Raw genomic sequence first — 8,613 nt, 5'->3', positions numbered from 1 at the left:
CGGTAAATATGTAGTGCTCTGACATTTAGGCTAAAGGCAGAGGGCGGAACGTGGAAGCAAACTAAAACTGGGGTAATTAGGAGGCGGCGAAGAAGGGAAAAAAAATTGAAGGAAAATTAAAAATGATCCGACAAATTGACGTTTTCCTATTAAACCCGGCGAGAAGAGCTTCATTTTAAGCTAACCTTTAGCAATATTAGCTTGGTGATAAAGATCTGCTGCGTCTAATCGATTACACTTAATGTCAAACAGTCTGTAGTTTCCCCCGTGCGATCGCTCATTGGTATTTACTCCAGGTTGTTTCATTAGCGGTCACACACTTTAAGATAAAGGAGTTATAATAACTGCTGGTCAGTAATTAGACGACAAGTTCATATGTGGGTGTTAATCAAGTACTGCTCCTTTTTTAGCGGTGTCCAAACTTACTGAAGTACTGAAGAAAGCCTCCGCTGATAATTAGTACCGTATTATCTCGACTACAAGTAGCTCTCAACTTTACGATTTGCCTTCGCTGTTTTCTTCTTCATGGTAACAGTTTCTCCACTTTTCTTCACAAGTTTCTCACACATTCTGAACTCTGTTTTCCATTTTCACTTCAAATTCTGTTCTCATTAAAATGTCGGAATACTTTCTGCGGCTCCGTAGTATTCCTTTGTCAAACCTTGATATCCACTCACACGGTACGTACCATATATTTTAATATACAAGTCAATAAATAGATAAATCAAATGACCAGCTGAATGACAAGAAAAATATGCGAGTCAATTTGGAAAATATGGCACTGGATTAGCTTCACAAGTTACTTTGATAATTACTGAAAATAAAGGTAGTTGATGTTGGCTGAAGTTACATTAGTTAAGAGGAAGATGATGTATAATTTGAACATTTGCAAGAGGAAGAGGGTCGATAATCTAGATTGTTCAAATAAGTTCACTTATGAGGCGCATGCGCTATAATCTGGATGCAGCAGCTCTCCCAATGTGACGATCATGATTTAACAACTTCCTATTAGTAAACAGTTGCAAGCTCATTATACGAGAAGTAGTGATGGTCCAATCACAATAAAATATCAGTAAAATGTCTGTAAAACATTTAACTAGTATGCTCAGAATGTCGCAATTTGCCTTTTTCCAACACATTCTAACCCACAGTATCAGTAATGCTACTTTGCCAACAGTAAGGTTGACGCATCACAGATCTCTCAGCTTAGTACCGCGCTAATATGCTGCTAAGACAGTCAATACATCAGATATAGCAGTGATTCGTATTGAATGTACCCTCGAGTGCGCCGGGTTTCGCCCACAGACCATATGTTTGACACCACCGGTTCATGATCCATTTTTAATAACCTCATAGCAGGGTGCACTGCTCATTTGAATATTTCAGCGAGGGCCTATTTTCAGGAGATGAATATTTGATTAAAAACAGGATCAACACGAACGTCCTGACAGTCAGATGTGAGTAGAAGTGACAGCTGACCCACTCAACAGTGTACCTATTAGTAACGAAGGGAGGATTTCAGATCATTGACAAACGCCATGGAATGAGACGGTGGAAGGTCTTAAACACCCTTAAAAAGATTCTGTGCATCACATATGGCTCTTTGTTTTTTCAAACAAGTGACAGAAAAGATTGCAAAGTTTAAACATGTTGCCACTGCCTCCCTAAACTTCTGTAAAAACTGGAAATTAAAGATTGGATAATCAGCCGCTCGGGCCGTATCAGACTTACCCCTCGCTGCTTCCCAGCATACCGCCGATAGTGTGCAATCGCACAAAAAGAAATGGCTGCAAGCTAAACAGGAATAAGATCCTGCACAAAGACTTTGATTTAATAATCAAGGGAGGATAAAGAGCCAACAGTATATTTTCAGTGACACTGTGTATTGCATGAAGCCAGAAACTGTCTTTGTTGAGGATTACATGTCCTGTTGTATAAAGACAAAATGGGATTAATTATTGCCGTGAGAATCAGATCTGTGGGTAAATGTACATGTATTGAATGTTCCTCAGGAATACTTTTTTTGTTATATCCCAAGATTATTAATTAATGCCAATGAGTTAATGCCATACTGAAAATGTCTGATTGTTGGCTTCATGAATGACTGAAGCCACCGTTCATGGTCGTCGATAACAACGTTGTGAAAATATCTGATTCTACGTTGGGAGATGTTTTTTTTCTTAAAAGTGTAAAACCGACCCCAAAAAGGCTTTTGCGATTTCAACTCGAAGACGTTAAATAAACGAGGCCTGAAGTGTTGACATTTTTTAACAATAACGCACAAATAACTGAATATTATTTTTAAATAATTACTCACAATAGTTAAAAACTGCTTGGATTTACGTTGGTATAGTGTCCTTGCAGAGCCACTGTCTCTGTTAGCATTAGCATTGTGAGAAGCTGATGTCGCCAGTGAAAAACAGCTCTTTACTGTTTTACTGAACTGTTGCTTACCCGAGTAATCCTGAATAAACTCAACATGAATGTTTATGTAATTTCCTATCCTGGAAAGACGCAACCCTGCGTGTTTGTGAAGTTTACTCTGCAAAGACCCAGTGACTGGAATCGATGCAGATTTTCAGCACCTGGTCAACGCGAGCCGGAGTCAGTTTCACATCCCTCTGCGAGGCTGTTTAATCTAGAGATTTCACTTCACCTTAATGTGTGTTGTTGAATGCGAGAGCTTACCGGGTTGTTTGTAAGTGGATTTGGCCGTGACAGTGACCAAAGCTCGGCGCCGGGAACCTCTCAGACATCACATCTGTGGTCCCGGGAAGGCTCCCGCCGCCCGTCAGCTTAAAACTACTTTAAGACAAACAGCGCGGTGAGATGTGCAGCAGGAGGACTATTGACTCGAGGAGGCTGAGCAGACACAGTGAGAGCTGAACAAACCTTGTTTCCATCTGACGATTTATCTTTTCTCTACCTTTTTTTATCTCACTCACGGTCATGGGAAGTCCACAACGAAGTGAACGGTAGGAAACAACTGAACAAGTATGTTTTAATATGTGAGAGAAAGCTTGAGAATCCAGACAAGAAACTAAACAGCATGAACTCTCCACAGCCTGAGTCCTACATGACATTTAAGTGAAAACAGAACATTTTCGTTGTACCCTGGGTGTCTGTTTACACAACAACGGTGATCAGAGCCACTGAAAACACAACTCTTCTGTAACAGCTACCAAGGTGGAACGTTTTGTAAATGCTCCATATCCCGAAAGACGTGGGAAAGCACAACTTTTTGAAAAGAGTTCTTCTGCACATGTACAAGTAGATGGATAACAACAATGTCCTGGTATGACACCCAGTCCATATTCTACTGGGAATTTAATTTATAGTCGACAGTCACTGTATTAACAATCCAACTTGGTTGTCTGTCCATACGAATGTGTGTGTTCTCCCATTGTTATTGTTAATAGTGAAATGTTCTCTGTGCACGTGTGTGAGGCTTCATTATAAATACAACCCACAGCACACATGGCCCAACATGAAAACTATTGTAAACATGTAAACATGACACCTTTCTGAAACGAAAAATGCAAAAATTATTCGTTTTTACTTGAAACGGTGTTGTGTAAACAGGGCCTAATATATTGATGTCGTATTCTGGTCTAAAATATGCAGGACTGAGGTCCTCCAGGATCAGGATTCAACACCCCTGTCCTCAGAGCTGAAGTGTGGAAGCAAACTTTTGCACGATGCCAGTTAAAACTCCTTTCAGGATATTTAAAAGTCATAAATGTTATGATTTCCAAATGGTCAAATAGAAAACCCAAAAAGCACAGTCCAAATCCAAACTCCTTGCATCCACCGTCTATCCCTGGTAATCCAAATTAGCGTCACTGATTAAACCTCGGATCATTGAGCACTGTTCCCAGATGACAACAGACTAACGCTAGGATATACATCATTCGATTCAACACTCGGAGATATGAAATCACACCAATATGCAACTTCACCTCAAATAGCCTCAAAAAAAAAGTTTGCCTTTATATTTCTGGAGGAAGTTAAAGAACAGAATTCACCCTTGGTCTTCATATTACGAGGTAGGAATGCAGACACCTTAAATCAACAGTATGGATGGAAACCTCAGCAGAATGACTAATACAATCGCTTTCCGGCCGTTTCAGGGACGTGACATTCAGAAAAATTATACTCTGTTGCTCTGACCACACCAAAAGAAGACCAGAAACACAGAAAGGTACAACCTGTCGATCTCTATTCACTCATCCGTCTATACATACCCACTCTGCCAGCTTAAGGTCATGGGTGGATGGACCTATTCCCCGCTGACGACGGACAAAAGACAGGGTGTTCCCCTCCACAGGTCGTCAGTCCATTAAAGTGCTAACACAAAGAGACACACAATCGCAGACAATGCAGTCACAAATTGACCTCGTAAGCATGTCTTTGGATTGTGTGAGGAAGTGAATGCATCCACAGAAAACCGCACGCAAAGACGAAAATATGAACTGAACACAGGACCCAAGCCCAGAATTGCGATGAGGCGTGATTGCCAACAGCTACACCGTTGTACAGCCCGGAGATGTTTAAAAAAAAAAAAAAAAGTGATGAGGGGGTTATTGTTTTTTCTTTTCTTTGAGATAACAGTGCCAGAGAACTGGAAACTTACTAATAATTACAGCTTTGCAGACACAGTAAGCGTAGTGCTGTGTAGTTTAAAGGATTTAGCCTCCTTCCATTAGTGGGAGGCTTCACTGTTCCACATTAAATCTGCTCTCACTCCATCCATCATATCCTTTAACGCTGCAGGATAAGCAATTTAGAAGGACAAAAAGGGCGGCCCGTGTTAATTCTGCAAACTTTTAATTAGGACAAGCCAGAAAACAACAACAGCATTAACAATAGAATACAAAACAATAAAAGGGTAATTATCGTGGAGCCATACTCGGCCTGCCAAGAACACCATAAAACTAATTACCGATGTCTGACAGCAGATGGTTTGGGGGTGGCAAGTAGAACTGGAAGGTATATATACATCAGTGGATGTGAGTACAACAACAACAAAAAAGAAAAAGAGGAGTTGTTGATTCAAAAAGCCGGGCGCAGACTTATTTGTAGTTCTCCTGAGCCGATGGCTTTATTGCAACAACAACGCACGGGGAGTGACGGGAAAATGAAATGACTGACGGTTTCTCTTTAGAATTCAATTACGACCCCGTTTGGCAGCATGAACATCCGGCTTCACAGCAACAAATCCCCTTTTTATGACGAGAAGGAGAAAAGAAAAATTCAGAACACCAACTTGGGTCGAGACGCTTGCATATGAACCATTATTCACACTTCATAATGCGCCCTGGTCCTGAACATCTTTTTTTTATTTTTTTATTTTTTTAATTGATTTCAGATGTGGTGAGGAGTGACCTTCACAGCCGGAGACTCGAGTTCAACCGGAGGTAAAGAGTTGAAGAGGTCATCCAATCTGCCAGTTAAAGGGAAGAACAAGCAAACTTGGCCAAGTGAAAACAAACACGCTGGAGGTGTTTTTCATCTCACACTAAACACTTCGATGTGGAACGAGATTCGACAGAAGATTGCATGTTCTCAAGAAACTGCCCAAAGTGTTGGGACAAAATGAAATCAAGCACTTGGACATACAGGCCGTTTCGACAAAGAATTGAGAGAGTGCTTTTCTCCTGCGCTCAATGGATTACAGTGTGAAACTGTTCTAATTTGCCACCAGTTGAATGCGTCCATTTGTCATAGCTTAATATTGGCGCCGTGGTGGCCTCGCGGCGCAAGAGAGGGACTTGGTATTGGAGATCCGTGAGTTAGAACCCTCCAGTGGACAGGTAACAAATTGTGGCTCCTTGAGGAAGACCATTGATCCCCCATATGCGATGCCCTAATGTGGCTGCATCCTAGAAATAGGATGGATGAATTCGGGGAAAAGGAGTTTCATAAAGTATGATTAGTTTAATGTATTACTGTATTGGTCTGTATATGAGACAAGGCATCTTTTGTCCTGGAAATGGCCTGATATAGTAAGATGGTAGTTTGGAGTCGAATCCTCATGTCCTGGTGTTTTGCCAAATTCTGCATCGCGACAGCACAAGGGGCTCATGAATAAGAGGAAAATGTTCGCGAGTCCCTGGACGCTGAGGCGCACTGAACAATGGCTTAGTGATCATATCATGGGGATGAGAAGTCAGCTACAAGTGCTGGAGGTTGTTGTTGTTAACAATCCATTCAAAGGCTTCAAAATATCTCGCTATGGGAGGAGCAGGCGGAACCAAAGTGAGAGAACTGTGTGAAGACAATGGAGTATGTACAAGAAGAAGTATCGGAGAAGTTCGGCAAAGTTGCACTTTGTCCCGGGTCACGAGGAACAACACAGGAACAAAACGTGGAAATAAGTGTTCATTAGTTTAATTAAAAAAATAAAAAAAAATCTCAAAATGTTTCGATTTGGAAATTATTTCTCAATATGTAAACTTGACCAAAAATATCAAAACATCATGCAACTGTTAGAGTATCCGGTATTGTAATGCGTCACAGCGAACGTAATCTGCATCGCATTCTGAAAACCTATAAGCCTCTCGAGTGTTTTCTATCAGCCATGCTCGCTTTGTTGACTGAACCTGCAGCTACTGACATCATTACGCCTCTTGTGAGTACAATGCTGCGTTCAAGTCCGGCTCAGAAAATCACAACTAGGTACAAAAAGATGCCACTGTTCGGTTTTACCTGAATCGGTACACGGTACCTGTGAAAGTACTGAATTCGTAACCCATCCCTGCACCACATCAAATCTCAGAGCAGAGTCGGCTGAGGTGCACGATACACAGAAATCATTAAGGTCCTGTACAGCCAAGTCTAAATCTGTGGTGGGTATATTAAGAACGGGGCCCCATGGTGGTGTAGCGGTTAGCAGCCTCATTGAACCGACGTCAAGCGTTTCTCTGTGTGGATTTTGCATGTTTTCCCATGTGCCTGCATGTTTTTCTTTTCCTCTGACAGTCTGAGAACCAGGCAATTTAGATAATCAGTGACTTTAAATAGTCCACAGGTGTTTGCCGTGTGATGGAGGTGACACGTCGAGGCTGTATGGTGCCATTTATGCAGGGTTAAGTGGGATTAGCTCTCACCTTTGCGATCTTAACACGTATCAAAGGTTGAGTTTGTTTATAATATGGTGGATTCATGTAGACTTTAGTGGATAATACTATTTCCTACACTTCCCATCTGTGAGATAAGGTATTTTTTAGGGATATTAAATCCTTCGTCCTACTCTTTTTCTGGCATTTTGCAGTTAGGAGGTCACCCTACACTAGAAAATCCTCCTGCATCTCCTTTATCCTCTTCCCTCACACCGATCGCCTGGATGTCCTCCCGCACTGTATCCACAAACCTTCGGCTTGAGCACCTTGCATGGCAGCCGCCTCCATTAGACTGTGACTGTGTGTGTGAATGAGTGAATATGATTGACAATGTAAAGCACTCAACCGGTGGAAAAGTACTATACAAGTGAAGTCCATTTACCATTTTAATGACATAATATTGGCTGCCCTCATCAATCCAGCCAAAAAGGAGAGTGTTTGACCCCAAAAATAAGTCTCCAAAAAAAAACCCAAGTTTGGGCTTTTTCCAGGATCAACTCAACTTAATGACGAAGAGCATAAATCCACATTTAGAAATAAATAGCACAAATTTAGTGCAATGTAAATGTAATTACTGCAGGTTTACAGGGCAAGTTCACTGTGGATTACTTTTTAATCAAATCTTTGACAGCCCAGACATGATAAAAATGTATTAATCAACACAATCGAGCCAACGCGTTTCCCAGGGGAGTAATTACTTTGGAAGACTTTTCAATTATATACCCTGTCCTGGACATCCTGTGGCATACATTTGCTATTTAAATGAAGGAACACTTATTTGTTGGGGACAAATAATGCCACTGTCAGGCTGGCAGTCATCTCAACAAAGCCCGGGTTTCATTTAGTTTAATGCTGTTGAGACTTTATCTATCTTCCTTTTAAACATCTGACTTTATTCTTTTTACGGCTGGTTGCTGGCTGCCTGCAAACAAAAATAGGGGCCATGCTTATTGAATTTCAGGACTGATCACTCAGAGCCATTTAAAAGGCTGAAGCTGGAACATGTTGAGGACACCACTTTATATTCCTGAAAGCATCATGGCTGCATTCCAAAAGCACTGGAATAAATGTAATTAACAATTATGGCCTGCCCTGCTTGACTTCTCATTATTTGAGCTTTCCTGATGTCCTTCGCCTTTCCCCGCCTGCGTGTCTGCCCTCTTCCCCCCTTCGCCACGGAAAAAAAAAAAAAAAAAAACCTGTTTCAGTCAGTCAAAACACACAATGACAGCGAGAAGGGGAGGGAGAGAGAGAGAGAGAGAGGGAGAGAGAGAGAGGAGTCTCAGGGAAAAACGCTCGTGTTTAAGTACATTTTTGGCTTGGGCTTCAAAACTGGAGGCTGAAAGAACCTCAAGCAAACAACTGGATTAGAAAATCCATTTGTGAGCCCTGACACTGTGCTGCCTGCTGATATTCCGACATAAAAGGGGTAGGTGGGGATGTGGTATGCACACATCAAACGCGCAGTCAAACATGCCCGTCTGCGGCGAGC

The sequence above is a fragment of the Blennius ocellaris genome (assembly GCF_963422515.1).
Source record: "Blennius ocellaris genome assembly, chromosome: 10".
Taxonomy (NCBI): Eukaryota; Metazoa; Chordata; class Actinopteri; order Blenniiformes; family Blenniidae; genus Blennius; species Blennius ocellaris.
Note: the sequence above shows the minus strand (reverse complement) of the source record.